General features: G+C 42.9%; 1 protein-coding gene across 3 annotated transcripts in view; it reads right to left on the reverse strand.

Moving 5' to 3' along the window:
• SNX24 (sorting nexin 24) overlaps positions 1-16,517 on the reverse strand; it is a 172,331-nt gene that overhangs the window by 106,221 nt on the left and 49,593 nt on the right. The window contains exon 2 of one of the 3 annotated variants that reach the window (XM_043912256.1): positions 6,498-6,540. The exons of the other annotated variants lie outside the window; for them this stretch is intronic. The gene's annotated coding sequence lies outside the window, so the exon portion shown is untranslated. The remainder of the gene's footprint in view (positions 1-6,497; positions 6,541-16,517) is intronic. 3 annotated transcript variants of the gene reach the window in all.

Raw genomic sequence — 16,517 nt, forward strand, 5'->3', positions numbered from 1 at the left:
CTGACTGTTTTGTCTATGTGGTGATGAGGACAATCTATTTGCACTGGTTTCAATGTATTGCTAACCTGATTTGTTCATGGACACTTGCAAACTGCTTGTGGTCTGTCCTGACAAATAGACCAAAAGACACTGAAATCTCAATCTTGCTAAAATCTAATTGCGCTGTCCTTTAAAAAAAAGAAAAAGAGAATTACCAGTTAGTGAGCTGTAACTACATAGTTTAAAGAAATGGGGAAATTTAGTTATTTTTAAGAACTAAAATGGAGAAGGAATGGCAACCCACTCCATTATTCTTGCCTGGAAAATTCCATGAACAGAGGGGCCTCGTGGGCTACAGTCAGTCCATGGGGTTGCAAACAGTCGGACACAAGTAACTTCACCAAAAAACACCAGATTAAGGCCCTTGGCATACAAACTGCTCTTTTTTGTTTTAAAGATAACCATTTCAACAATTTCCCATTTCCACTGCCAATGCAGGCAGAGAGTTGACTATAAAGTTATAAATCAGTATGTGTCTGATAGAAGGATCATTAAGCCAAACAGATTCAAAACGTTTTGCCACAAACATATAAGATAAGGCAGAAAGAAAGGAAAAGGCAGCAAATGCGACAGAATTACCAGCCCTCCCTGACTCCTAGCTGAAAAAATGCTAAAACTTTACCCTGAGGGTTGTCTGGCTTTCATCTTCTGTCTTTAATTCCTCCCTTGAGGCAGGCAAGAGTGTTCTCCCATATTACGCATTCCCATAGCACCTTCACAACCTGTCCACATCTGCATCTTATCTGGACTCAGTATTTTTCTTTAAATAGCCTTTTTACCTCAATAAAAGTTAAAGAGAACTTTAAGGTGAATATGAAAAGAAACACTTGTTTTAAAATCATGTTTCCTGCTGAAACATGATTATAAGCCTGCAACCTGTGCTCCAGTCCTGAGAAAAGGGAGATCAGCAAAGTAACGCCAAGTTAGAGGGGTGGGCAAAATGGCACAGGATGAAAAGGTGAGTGAACAGGAGGAACCTTCTCCCCTGTCTATCAGTGTTATTGAAAGTGTGGGCAACCACTGAAATCATGCCCTGTAGCACTGATGGCCTGTATCTGGCACTCTGCAGGGTCCTGTGGGGCTCCTGGGCACAAGGCCTTTCTGTATCCCCCATGTCTTTGATTACAGGCAACAGCCTTCATTTAATCTCCAGGACCTTCCCAGAGTTCCAACAGGCAGATTCAAGCAGTTGTTAATTAGAGAAGGGAGGGGATGGGAGACCAGGGAGAAACAGTGAAGAGCAGCCTTGGGCGAGGTCCTGTTCCCCCACCAAGGGATACACACAACAGTATCTTTGAGCTATTCTGCAGATGGGGCTTCCAAGGAGGCTCAATGATAAAGAATCCGATTGCCAATGCAGGAGACTTGGGTTCGATTCTTGGGTCAGGAAGATCTCCTGGAGAAGGAAATGGCAACCCACTCCAGTATTCTTGCCTAAGAAATCCCATGCACGGAGGGGCCTGGCAGGCTACAGTCCATGTGGTCACAAAGAGTCAGACATGGGACTTAGTGACTAAACAACAAACAACAATTTTACAGACACAGAAGTTAATGATTAACGATGGTATGCTGCCCACAAGCATGTAGACCCCAGACAGCTGGACCTGAAAGTTGACGATGCTGACTCCTACTTAGCTCACCACTGGCCCATCAGAAGAATGTCCATGAGCTGATATGTCCTCTTTGAACCATTACTATAAAACTTGTCACTATTTTTCCAAAGCTGGGACACACAGTTTTGAAGGGATTAGCCTGCTGTGTTCCCCTTTGCCTGGCAAGGCAATAAACCGATCCTTCTCTACTTCACCCAAAACTCTGTCTCCAAGAACTGATTTGGCACCAGGGTACAGAGAGGGCTTCCCAGGTGGCGTTAGTGGTAAAGAACCCACCTGCCGATACAGGAGATATAAGAGATGTGGGTTCTATCCCTGGGTTGGCAAGATCCCCTGGGGGAGGGCATAGCAACCCCCTCCAGTATTCTTGCTTGGAAAATCCCATGGCCTGGCAGGGTATAGTCCATGGGGTCACAAAGAGCCAGACACGACCAAAGTGACTTAGCATGCACATACATAGAAGCTGAAATTTTGGCATCATATTCAAACCCAGGTAACATGGGCACAGTACAGTGAATGAGCAGGAGCTGGGTTCAAATTCCATCCCTCCCACTTCCGGTATGGCCCCCATCAAAGTATTGAACCTCTATGAGCCTTACTTTCCTCTCACCTGTAACAGGAGATTCTGACCACATACAAACCTTAAAGAATTGTTCTGAGGAGTAAAAGAGATCATGCATGTACACTACTTAGCATAATAAGCAACATTAAGAAAATAGTTGTTGTTATTCCTGTCCTTCCATCTCCTTGTGTATACCTTGAGTTTAAAAACCATAAAACAAAAGGAGAGAGGACAGAAGAAGCTCAAGGCAGAGGGTACATGAAGAAAAGAAAGAAACGGAAGGACTTCTCTGGTGGTCTAGTGACTAGGACATGTGCTTATACTGCCAAGGGTCCAGATTTGATCTCTGGTCAGGGAACCATCCCACATACCATGGCTAAAATACAAAAAAAAAAAAAAAAAAAGAAAGAAAGAAAGAAAAGAAATGGAGAAAAAGAGAAAGAAAAGTACACAGATTAAAGAGGGAAGAAATGGAGTTGAAAATACAGAGGGTTTTCAAACTCATTTCTGCAGCTTCCTTGCTGGCAAAGCTCTCCTTCCCCACCTCACCCAGGTTCTGACCCCTTCTTTCTGGCAAAGCTCTTTGTCCAGGCTCCAGTAACACTTTGCTCAAACTCAGCTGCCTGGCCTTTAGATCTGAGGCTTCTTAAAGATAGTGGCCTCATCTCCCCCCACACCCTCTCATTCACCCTCCACCTTCCTGATCCTCAGGATCTGGCTGAGCACCTGGCTGGCCACAAGCACGGGGTGGAGTGGTTGAAATGAATGCCACCAGATCACTCTGGTATCTTCATTTCAAACATGTCAGGTGTTTCAAGAAATACTTTTTTGACTTTTCACAAATCACACCATATAAAATGCTTCTGCCACAGGCCGCATGTTGTTCTCCAAATACTTTTGTTTCATGCGCTAAACGTGCTTCCTACATGGGAGCAAAAAACTGGCTCAAATCAGATCCATCCTGTTGTACTAACACTTAATACGGCACATGACAACCATTATACATAATTGTGCAAGGCACATGATGACAGGAAATAGACATGGCAGCATGGTGAAACCCAGTCAGGTGCAAGTGATAAGTGCAGAGAGCCAGCGTGCACCCCCATCAGCCCCAGAGAGCCCAGGTTTAACGCTCTTATCCCAGCCCAATGACCAAAACCGCCCTTTCACTTTCAGAAGTATGTCAGTTTGGATGATAAATTTTGTGGCCACCCTAAGAATGCAGAGGAACATCCCACCCATGCAGGTTTCTGTGGTCCTAAGGCTCTTTATACACACTGATGTCTTTGAAGCTCATTGTTTTATACATATTTGTTTTTATATGCATATCTCCCCCCTGACTCTTAGTTGTTATTCTAATTCTGCCTTGAGTACCTAATTGAGACCTCTCCATATAGTAGGTACTTAACTGTGGTTGAATGATTCATCCCAAGACATCCTCAACTCAATAAAGGAGAATATAACACGGGATGGAATTTAACTAAGGAAGCTAGTGAATGGCCAAGTGAAATCCATTTAAACTGAAATTCTTAAGTAATGTCTGTGAATCTGAAAACCAAAATTATGAATCTTACAGATAGGAGTAACATCTGAGGTGCAAAGTAAGAACTAGTGCTCGGAAAATGTGGGCAGATCTTCAAGTAAGTGTTCCCAGGGGGAAGCTGCAACGCTTTACCATAAAGATTTCTGGATGCAGTTAGTCAGTATTACCTGTATTTAGGGAACCTCTAGAATGAGTGGCTTAAACAGGCTACCCCTAACCAACAGAGTAAAGATCTAGAATCTCAGGCTTCGTCTCGCGTGCACTGGCAGAATGAACCCAACTGTCAGGAATGGACCCTCTCACACACCCCTCCCACCTCCCAGGGTCCCACCCGCGTCTCTACCCTCTGGCCCTACTGATAACCTCAGAGTGAAGTCAGGACCCTCACCTACCAGAAAACCCTTGAAATCAAACATGTCTACTGGAGTCCTGGTTCACATCTTCACCGCTGGAATGTGGGTTATAAATACACACTATGTTCTAATGTATACTTCCACTGAGGATATTAAGGACTTCGAAGAACTTTTCTGAACTGAAGTATCTTTCGCTTAAAATGACGCCTGTAGCTAAGACCCTTGCCAGGCCCCCAGAAACCGACAGTGTGACAACTCAGCGGTGGGCAGGTGCCTGGAGACCAAGGCTGTCTTCTTCCACATGGCCTATGATTTAGCCCAACGGTATTCTTTTTTTTTTTCACTTAAACTCCATGGAGCTTAAGTCGAAGTCAAAAGCAAAACTAACCTTGGATTTATTATCAAGAAACATTCTGCATTCGTAACTGTGTTTCCTTGGTCATAGAGTTTATTTTAAATAGCATGTTGAACAAATTAAACACATGAAGTCAAATCACTGATGATTATGTAAATTACTAGTAATTTAAGAGTCTATAAAATATAGACAAAAGCTAAAAGACATTCTGTTTAAAACCTAAGAGCATATAATTGTGGATTTGTAAAAAAGGCATTTAGACATTTAATGACCTTAAAATAATTAAGAAACAAATAATTTTTTAAAGACAAAACATTCCAGTGGGTGACTGTTTTACTTCAACAAGTGATTAAGGCAATGGCAACCCACACCAGTATTCTTGCCGGGAGAATTCCATGGACAGAGGAGCCTGGCAGGCTACAGGCCATGGGGTCGCAAAGAGTCGGACATGACAGAGAGAGGATCACTCACTCATTCTCTTGCTCTAGTTTTTAAAGCTGTGTTAAACTTAACCCACCTAACTCAAGACTTTACAAGGGCTGCAAAAAACAATTGCAAGGTCTCTTGTCCATACTGTGTCATTTACTCCAGGACCAACTAGACACAATATTCATAAGATTGTTTTTCATTTTATTATGCATTATGCTTGTATGTCTTTCGATGCAGTTATTAGAAAATACTGCATAACTAGGAAAAGAAGAGAGCCAGACGCATTTGTACAGTAAATGGAGTATTTCAATTAGGAACAGGAGTCCACCCAGATGGGACCACATCATCAGTGGAACAAAGCATGTTATCAAAAGTAGGGAAATTTAGAAACATACCCTTCTCAAACAGATTCACAAAGTATTCGTACTTTAAACTATAGGAGCAAGGGGCAGATATACTGCTACTGCTAAGTCACTTCAGTCATGTCCGACTCTGTGCAGACCCCATAGACGGCAGCCCACCAGGCTCCCCTGTCCCTGGGATTCTCCAGGCAAGAACACTGCAGTGGGTTGCCGTTTCCTTCTCCAATGCATGAAAGTGAAAAGTGAAAGTGAAGTTGCTCAATCATGTCCGACTCTTAGCGACCCCATGGACTGCAGCCTACCAGGCTCCTCCGTCCATGGGATTTTCCAGGCAAGAGGACTGGAGTGGGATGCCATTGCCTTCTCCGGGCAGATATACTACAGTAAACCAAAACTAATAATATTTAGGAAACAAAACTCAATATTAAACACATGGCCAAAAACTCCCCAGGTTTTAAAACTCCATTCAACATGACTCTTCTTTTATCCAAAAAAAGGTGAATTGAACACCGTGAAGATGCCCAGTACATGGGATATAAGTGGATGCATAAAGCATCTGACCTGAAGATCAGAGTTCATAGACCAGTAGGGGGGACACACCTGCTCACTGATCATTATAACAAGTGCAAAAAGGGCATCAAAGAGACATAAACAGGATAGAGTAAAGGCACAGAAGAGAGTACGAACAATTCTACCGGGGGCCATTAGCCCATGATGCGCAGAGAAGTAAGTGTCTGAGCTGGGTGCTGACTGGGTTCTCTGTCTACAGGGCAGACCTGGCCCCAGGACTAGAGAGCAACAAGGACAAAGACAGAGATCGAGAACTGACACGGTACGTTTGTGTGACCTTCATAAACTGGTGGGCGGTGAGGCTGGGCTGAGTCCTGGGAGAGGGGAGAAGGGGGGCGGGCATTGTTGAGAGGAGGGGAAGAGGCAGGCTGGGATGAGGTCAGGAAGGGGCTTTCCTTAACCTTACCCACAACTCTGAGCTTCAGGCTGTAGAGAGCCAAGAGGCAGCAGAAAGGCAAGTTCAAAAGAGGGCGTGGAGGGACACCATGAGGGAGAGGCTCCTCTAGAGGGCTGAGGTGATGCTGCCACCGTGAGAACACAGGGGAGATGGAGGGGACGGAGAACAGGGACCTGGGGCCAAGTCGCTGAATCCCAGCTGAGGGAGAAACAATGATCATCTTGTGTTTTATGTCAGGAACCCGGGTGGATGGTGTAAATTAAAAGACACTTACCCAGACTCAAAAGTTACAGAGGGCAAAACAATACTGTTTATTTCTGGAAGACAGAAAGAAAAGAGGCAATGAAATCAGTTTGGGGCATCCTGAATTTAGGTACCTACAGAGCATCAAGACAGACACCATTAAAAAGCGGGACACGGAAGAGTGACGCCAGACGGACGAAAATGGAGGAGGGCACCGTGTTTACCTCAAGGCCAGGGTCAGACAGACGGGAACAAATACGCAAGACACTCTAAGGGAGAGGGTGGAGGGTCAAGATCCTGGAAGGAATATGTAGAGCCCAAGGGGCAATGACAGGAGACAAAGTCAAGAGAGTCAGAGGCCAGGTAAACCTTGGGGTACAGTATGGAACAAAGTCGGCAGAGGAGCAAGGGGAATACAATTGCTTTACAGTGAGTGAATATAATCATGAATATAATTGTTTTAAAGCAACAAGGAGAACATGAGCAGTAAGGGACCAGGCTGATCACTCCTGAATTCCAAGACCACTTATTATCTCTTTGCATTTGTCCTTAACCATCTACTGGTTTTCGCTGTTATAACTGCAGTATCTTCAAATAGCCTATATTCCAAAGGAAAGCAATTACTTTTTATGTATCTTGTACATTCTCCTTAGTATCACCCACAGTACAAGGCATAAAGGAGGAACAACAAACACTAGTTAAATGAAAAGAAAACAAGTTATATTTCAAGAATTTCAAAACTTAAGTAGTATGGAATAGTTCCTCATAGTAAAAACTAGCATGTGTAAGATAGCTAGTGGGAACCTGCTATAAAGCAAAAGAAGCTCAGCTTGGGACTCTGTGATGACCTAGAGGGGTAGGATGGAGGTGGAGTGGGAGGGAGGGATACACGTGTACATACACTGATTCACTTCATTATACAGCAGAAACAAACAACACTGTAAAGCAATTCTATTCCAGTAAATAGTTTTTTCTTAAATATCCAGGTCTTTTTCTCACTCAAAAAAAAAAAAAACACAAACAAACAGTCAAGATGGTGGAGGAGTTGGTGGACATGGAGTATGTCTCTCTCCACGGATGCATCAGGGATATATCTTCAGATGCAGAAGATCTCGCAGAGAACCAGCTGGGTACTGTCAGGAGCCTCTGACCATCAGAAAGGAAGATATAACTCCACTCAAAACTTGGTAAGATGAAGGAAGGAAGGGAAAAAGAGGAGCATAAACAAGACTTGAGCTGCACCTGGGGGCTGAGGAACTGAAGCAGGGGTCAGATCCCCACATGGGGGCATCAGAGGGGAAGCATCTGAGACTGTTGGAGACTGCAGCAGCTCATTTGTGACAGTCTGAGTGGAGTGAGAACCACACAGAAAGTCTGTGCCACAGCCCTACATACTCTGGACAGGGACGCAAGGCCACCGGAATGCAAGGGAGCTAGGGGAGCACGGGGATTGGACAGCAACCCCAGGGCACGGACTGCTGTTGGCTGTGGGGAGAAAGTCCATGGTGGGGAGTGCTTTCGGAGGAATGCTGGGCAGCCACCTCTGAGTCATGTGCAGGGAGTGAAACCATCACTGTAGCTTCTCTCTCTGCAAACACCAGCGCTGGCAGCCGACCAGTAGAGAAAAACCCTAGATAGGGGGGCCGTTTTGAGTGCCTGAGGCAGTGAGCAATAGAGATGGGCCCGAGTCAGGGAGGCCCTATAAGCACTAGCTGCCAGAAACTAGAAAATTCTAATAGTGCCATATCTCTGGCGCCTGTGGCTGCTGGCTTCCCTGCCCACCTGTTGCTGCTGGGATTCCTGTGATCCAAGCAGCTGACTACCTTCACGCTCAGTCCTCACTGGGGCAGACCCAAGCCCTCCAGGGCTTCTTCAGGAGCAAACTCCTGTGGATGATCCACATGCAGAGGCAGGGATAAAACCACAAGTGAGCTTCAGAGGGAGAGTGACTAAGAGGACCGAAAACCTTTTCACCAGCTGCATAAGCTGCAGATGAAATGCACACGATCAAGCAGGTAGACTCTATGTCGATGGTCTACATAAAAGGACAGTGAGTATTCACACAAAAGAAAAGCCCTAGCTCTGGCAGCTGCGAACTCTGGAGGTGAGAACATGCAGGAGGAGGACTAGGTCAGAGCCTGAGCTGTCCTTACAGCAGGTCCAGAGACCAGCTGCCACAGTATTGGAGGGCCTCCTAGGGAGGCAGAGGCGGGCTGAGGCTCACAGTGGGGGAAAGGACACTGACAGCTGAGACCCAAGAAAAACTTTTATTATCATTCTTACATTTCGATTCATTCTGTAGTTGGTTCTGGATTTTTTTTTTCCTCTTCTTTTTTTCTTGTTGCTGTGGCTGTTTCATTACTGCTATCTCTATTGAGGCTTTCGAGAACTTTTTTGGTTTTGTTTTTAATCACATTTTTAATTTCCTTTATATATTTCCACTTCTACTTTGGCTTTCTGTGTTTCTGTGGTTCTTTTTTCCTTTATTTTTTGCTGCTGTTCTTTTCTTGTTGCAGTTACTCTTTAATATATACAGATCTTTTTAATATACTTCTATTTAACTTTGCTTTTCTTTTTTTTTCTTCATTTTTCATGTTTGTTTTGTTTTCCTTGCTTTATTCCTCACTTGGCACTCTGCTTTGGTCTTTTTTTCTGTTTTGTGTCTTAATTAGTTTTGTTTTTAATTGGCTGGTATCATTTTTGGTTTCCTTTGCTCACCAACTCACTGTCTTGTACTTTGCTTTCTTTGGTCTGTTTTGGGGGGTGGGGGGTGTGTATGTGCATGTATGTTCCTGTGTGTATGTATGTTCCTTTGTTTTTGTTTCTACTATTTGTCTGATTTTACTTTTACCATTTGTCTGGGGTTCGTTTTTTGTTTGTCTGTTGTTTTTTGTTTGTTTAATCCCCTTTACTGCCATAACAAATGGCTTGTGGGATCTTGATTCCTCAATTGCAGGTAGAACCTGAACCTCTGGGGTGGGAGTCCTGAGTCCAGGACACTAGACTGCTGAGAATTCCTGATCCCAGGGAGGATTAATCAGTGGGAACTCCCACAAAGACCTCTGCCTGTATCCAAGACTTGGCACCACCCATCTGCTGGCCTCACCCAGAGCAGAATGCCTCACCCAAACCACAAGCAAGACAAGAATACAAACCCAATCATTAGTAGACAGACTTCCCACAGACATCCCAGAACATAATCACCTCACACAGCCCTGCCCATCTGAAGGGAAAAAAATTCAACCTCTTCCCACCAGGACTCAGGCACAAGGCCCTCCCAACAAGAAGCGGACACAAGCCTCTGGACTAACCACACCCACCAAGGGCAGAGACCAAAAGCAAAAGGAGCTGTGACCCTATAGCCTGGGGAAAGGAGACATCAAACACAGTAAAAGTTAGACAAAGTGAAAATACAGAGAAATACTGAGCAAATGAAGGAACAAGGTAAAAACCCACAAGATCAAATAAATGAAGACAAAATAGGCAAACTACACCCCCCAAAAAATTCAGAGTAATGATAATAAAGATGATCCAAAATCTCGAAAACAGAATGGAGAAAATGCAAGAATCATTTAACACATTTAACAAGAACCTAGAAGAAATAAAGAAAAAGCAAACAGTGATAAACAACACAATTAGTGAAATTAAAATTTTTTTCTAGAAAAAACCCATAGCACAATAACTGAGGCAGAAGTATAGGAATGCTAGAAGAAGAAAAAAGAAAGGGTATGAAACATTTTTTTCAGAGATTATAGTCAAAAACTTTCCTAACATGGGAAAGGAAATAGTCAATCAAATCCAAGAAGCAGAGAGAGTCCCATACAGGATAAACGCAAGGAGAAACACACCGAGACACATATTAATCAAACTAACAAGATACTATAAAAGAATTACTAGATATGACAAAACCCACTGGGAAAAAAAAATAATAATAAAAAAAAAAAAAGAAAAAAAAAAAAAAAAGAATTACTAGAGCTAATAAGTGAATTTAGTAAAGTCACAGGATACAAAATCAATAAACAGAAATCCCTTGCATTCCCATACACTAGCAATGAAAAATCAGAAAGAGAAATTAAGAAATCAATTTCATTTACCACTGCAACAAAAAGAATAAAATACCCAGGAATAAACCTACCTAAAAAGACAAAAGACCTGAATACAAAAAAAACTAAACTATAAGATAGTGATGAAAGAAAGCAAAGCTGGCATAAACAGATACACCATGTTTCTGGATTGGAAATATAAATATTGTGAAAACAACTCTACTACCCAAAGCAATCCACAAATTCAATGCAATCCCTATCAAATTACCAATGACATTTTTCAAAGAACTATAATAAAAAATGTCACACTTCGTATTGAAACACAAAATACTCCAGATAGCCAAAGCACTCTTGAAAATGAAAAACGGAGGTGGAGGAATCAGCCTTTCTGACTTCAGGCTATACTACAAAATTATAGTCATTGAGACAGTATGGCACTGGCACAAAAACAGAAATACAGACCAATGGAACAAGATAGAAGCCCAGAGATAAACCCACACCCTTATGACCACCTTATCTTTGACAAAGGAGGCAAGAATATACAATGGAGAAAAGACAGTCTCTTCAATAAGTGGTGCTGAGAAAACTAGACAGCTATATGTAAAATAATGAAATTAGTACATTTTTTAACACTATGCACAAAAAATCCCCAACATGGATTAGAGATCTAAATGTAATACCAGAAACTATAAAACTCTTAGAGGAAAACATGCAGAACACTCTTTGACATAAATCTCAGAAGATCCTCTATGACCCACCTCCCAGAGTAAAGGAAATAAAAGCAAAAACAAACAAATGGGACCTAATGAAACTTAAAAGCTTTTGCACAACAAAGGAAGCTATAAGCAAGGTGAAAAGACAGCTTTCAGAATGGGAAAAAATAATAGCAAACGAAGCAACTGACAAAGAATTAATCTCAAAAATATACAAGCAGCTCATGCAGCTCAATTCCAGAAAAATAAACAACCCAATCAAAAAACGGGCCAAAGAACTAAATAGACATTTCTCCAAAGAGGACATATAGATGACTAACAAACACATGAAAAGATGCTCAACATCATTCATTACCAGAGGAATGCAGATCAAAACCACAATGAGATACCATCTCACGCCAGTCAGGATGGCTGCTATCAAAAAGTCTACACACAATAAATGCTGGAGGAGGTGTGGAGAAAAGGGAACCCTCTTACACGGTAGGTGGGAATGCAAACTAGTACAGCCACTATGGAGAAGTGTGGAGATTTCTTAAAAAACTGGAAATACAACTGCCACACGAACCGGCAATCCCACTGCTGGGCATACACACCGAGGAAACCAGAACTGAAAGAGACATGTGTACCCCAGTGTTCATCGCAGCACTGTTTATAATAGCCAGGACATGGAAACAACTTAGATGCCCATCAGCAGATGAATGGATAAGAAAGCTGTGGTACATATACACAATGGAATATTACTCAGCTATTACAAAAAACACATGTGAGTTAGTTCTAATGAGGTGGATGAAACTGGACCCTATTATATAGAGTGAAGTAAGTCAGACAGAAAAACACCAATACTGTATATTAACGCATATAAATGGAATTTAGAAAGATGGTTAACGGCGACCCTATATGTGAGACAGCAAAAGATAAACAGATAAAAAGAACAAACTTTTGGACTCTGTGGGAGAAAGTAAGGGTGGGATGATTTGAGAGAATAGCACTGAAACATGTATATTATCATATGTGAAATAGATCGCCAGTCCAAGTTCGATACATGAAACAGGTCACTCAAAGCCGGTGTAGGTGTCCCCTCTGGGGACAACCCAGAGGGATGGGATGGGGAGGGAGGTGGGAGGGAGGTTTAGGATGGGGGACACATGTATATCCATGGCTGATTCATGTCAATGTATGGCAAACCCACAATATTGTAAAGTAATTAGCCTCCAATTAAAATAAATAAATTAATTTTTAAAAATCTACAAACAATAAATGATGGAGAGGATATGAAGAAAAGGCAACCCTCTTGCTCTGTTAGTAGGAATATAAACTGATACAGCCACTATGGAGAAAAGTATGGAGCTCTCTTAAAAAACTAGGAATAAAGCTACCATATGATCCAGCAATTCCACTACTGGACATATACCCTCGGAAAATCACAATTCTAAAAGACACATGTGCCCCAATATTTGGGCTTCCCTGATGTCTCAGTGCTAAAGAACCTGCTTGTCAATGCAAGAGACATGGCTTCAATCCCTGGGTCAGGAAGATCCCATGGAGAAGGAAACGGCAACCTACTCCAGTATTCTTGCCTGGGAAACCCCATGGACAGAGGAGCCTGATGGGCTACAGTCCATGAGATCGCAAAGACTCAGACATGATTCAGCAGCTAAACATCACCACCACCACCCCAATGTTCATTACAGCATTGTTTACAAGAGCCAGGACATGGAAGCAATCTAGATGTCCATCAACAGGTGAATGGATAAAGAAGTTGTGCCACATACATACAATGGAATATTACTCAGCCATAAAAAAGAACAAATTTGAGTCAGCTCTAGTGAGGTGGATGAACCTATGGCCTGGTATACAGAGTGAACTAAGATCATGGCATCTGGTCCCATCACTTCATGGCAAATAGAAGGGGAAGCAATGGAAACAGTGACAGACTTTATTTTCTTGGCTCCAAAACCACTGCAGATGGTGACTGCAGCCATGAAATTAAAAGACGCTTGCTCCTTGGAAGAAAAGCTATGACCAACCTAGACAGAATATTAAAAAGCAGAGACATCACTTCGCTGACAAAGGTCCACCTAGTCAAAGCTATGGCTTTTCCAGTAGTCATATATTGATGTGAGAGTTGGACCATAAAGAAAGCTGAGTGGTGAAGAATTTCTGTTTTTGACCTATGGTGTTGGAACAGACTCTTGAGAGTCCCTTGGACTGCAAGGAGGTCAAACCAGTCAATCCTAAAGGAATTCAGTTCTGAATATTCATTGGAAGGACTGATCCTGAAGCTCTGATACTTTGGTCATCTGATACGAAGAACTGACTCATTGGAAAAGATCCTGATACTGGGAAAGATTGAAGGCAGGAGGAGAAGGGGATGACACAGAATGAGATGGCTGGATGGCATCATCAACTCAATGGACATGAGTTAGAGCAAGCTCCAGGAGTTGGTGATGGACAGGGAAGCCTGGTGTGCTGCAGTCCATGGAGTCATAAAGAGTTGGACATGCCTGACTGACTGAACTGAATACAGAGTGAAGTAAGTAGAAAAGAGAAAAACAAATATTGTATATTATCACACATATAGGGAATCTAGAAAAATGGTACTGATGAACCTATTTGCAGGGCAGCAGTAGAGACACAGACACAGAGAATAGACTTGTGGACACAGTGGGAGACGAAGAGGGTGGGATGAATGGAGAGAGTAGCACTGAGGCATATACCTTACAGAACTGAAACTTGAACATGTGTACTTTCCAAAACTACGTGGGCCTTTTTCTAAGTGGGCTTTAGAAAGCATCACTACGAACAAAGCTAGTGGAGGTGATGGAATTCCAGTTGAGCTATTTCAAATCCTGAAAGATGATGCTGTGAAAGTGCTCACTCAATATGCCAGCAAATTTGGGAAACTCAGCAGTGGCCACAGGACTGGAAAAGGTCAGTTTTCATTCCAATCCCTAAGAAAGGCAATCCCAAAGAATGCTCAAACTACCGCACAATTGCTCTCATCTCACACGCTATTGAAGTAATGCTCAAAAGTCTCCAAGCCAGGCTTCAGCAATACGTGAACTGAGAACTTCCAGATGTTCAAGCTGGTTTTAGAAAAGGCAGAGGAACCAGAGATCAAATTGCCAACATCCGCTGGATCATCGAAAAAGCAAGAGTTCCAGAAAAACATCTATTTCTGCTTTATTGACTACGCCAAAGCTTTCGACTGTGTGGATCATAATAAACTGTGGAAAATTCTGAAGGAGATGGGAATACCAGACCACCTGACCCGCCTCTTGAGAAACCTGTATGCAGGTCAGGAAGCAACACTTAGAACTGGACATGGAACAACAGACTGGGTCCAAATAGGAAAAGGAGTATGTCAAGGCTGTATATTGTCACCCTGCTTATTTAACTTACATGCAGAGTACATCATGAGAAACGCTGGGCTGGAAGAAGCACAAGCTGGAATCAAGATTGCCGGGAGAAATATCAATAACCTCAGATATGCAGATGACACCATCCATATGGCAGAAAGTGAAGATGAACTAAAAAGCCTCTTGATGAAAGTGAAAGAGGACAGTGGAAAAAGTTGGCTTAAAGCTCAACATTCAGAAAACTAAGATCATGGCATCTGGTCCCATCACCTCAGGGGAAATAGATGGGGAGACAGTGGAAACAGTGCCAGACTTTAGATTTTTGGGCTCCAAAAATCACTGCAGATGGTGATTGCAGCCATGAAATTAAAAGACGCTTACTCCTTGGAAGGAAAATTATGACCAACCTAGATAGCATATTAAAAAGCAGAGACATTACTTTGCCAACAATGGTCCATCTGGTCAAGGCTATCGTTTTTCCAGTGGTCCTGTATGGATGTGAGAGTTGGACTGTGAAGAAAGCTGAGCGCCGAAAAATTGATGCTTTTGAACTGTGGTGTTGAAGAAGACTCTTGAGAGTCCCTTGGACTGCAAGGAGATCCAACCAGTCCATCTTGAAGGAGATCAGTCCTGGGTGTTCATTGGAAGGACTGATGCTAAAGCTGAAACTCCAATACTTTGGCCACCTCATGCGAAGAGTTGACTCATTGGAAAAGACCCTGATGCTGGGAGGGATTGGGGGGAGGAGGAGAAGGGGACGACAGAGAATGAGATGGCTGGATGGCATCACTGACTCAATGGACATGAGTTTGAGTGAACTCCGGGAGTTTGTGATGGACAGGGAGGCCTGGTGTGCTGCGATTCATGGGGTCACAAAGAGTCGGACACGACTGAGTGACTGAACTGAACTGAGCTGAACTTTCCAGAACACCAGGACTTCCCTGGTGGCTCAGATGGTAAAGCGTCTGCCTACAGTGTGGGAGACCTGGGTTCGATCCCTGTGTTGGGAAGATCCCCTGAAGAAGGAAATGGCAACCCACTCCAGTACCCTTGCCTGGAAAATCCCATGGACAGAAGAGCCTGGTAGGCTGTAGTCCATGGGATCGCAGAGTCGGACAAAACCGAGCAACTTCACATTCACTTTCCAATGCAAAGACTTGCGTTTTCCCTGCTTCTAATTTTTAAAGACGGTTTTGTATTTCGCATTTTTAAAAACTGCTTCTACTAAGGCCCTTATGTTTTTTTTTCCACTTGTGAGTAAATCATTCTTTAAAAAGTTTCCCCTTCCTCTGCTATGAGGATTATCCTTAGAAGAGCATACACTGTCCTGAAAATTAAGATTTCACTGAATTCCTTCATCATTGTCAGAAGCATCCAACAAAAAGTGAAGCTCAAGTAACTGCTGAAGGAATTTTATATTACTCAACAGCAGCATAACCAATAGACTATATGTGAAGACTTTTTTTTTTCCTGGTGCAGCAACAAATTTCCATTGACCTCATGATAGTTGAAGAAATAAATCCATTAGTGATAGAACATCTGATACCAGAAATCTACCAACAGCAAGGGATGCACTGTGCTAGCTCCGAAGTCATCATGACAGCTCCCTGGTGGACACTGATGACCACGGCAGAGACCAGGCTACTTCAGACAGAGCAGAGGCTGGCAGGAGGTACTGAAAGTTAATCCACCGGGAAGGGCAAAGAGCAAAGTTTTCACACCTAGAAAAAGTTCTCGAAAATGGGCAGGATAGCCCACCACCAATAATGCATATACATGAAGCCTCTAGCCACCAAATAACACGTACACATCCACCAATGGATGGGATCCACTTTCAAGGTTCTTTGACTCCAACTCTTGGACTTCAATTTGGAAACTGCCCCATCACCACATTTGGCCCACTTGCTTGGTAACAAAAAGCTCTTAGCAACAATAA

Source organism: Cervus elaphus, chromosome 9, assembly GCF_910594005.1.
Source record: "Cervus elaphus chromosome 9, mCerEla1.1, whole genome shotgun sequence".
NCBI classification, from domain to species: Eukaryota; Metazoa; Chordata; class Mammalia; order Artiodactyla; family Cervidae; genus Cervus; species Cervus elaphus.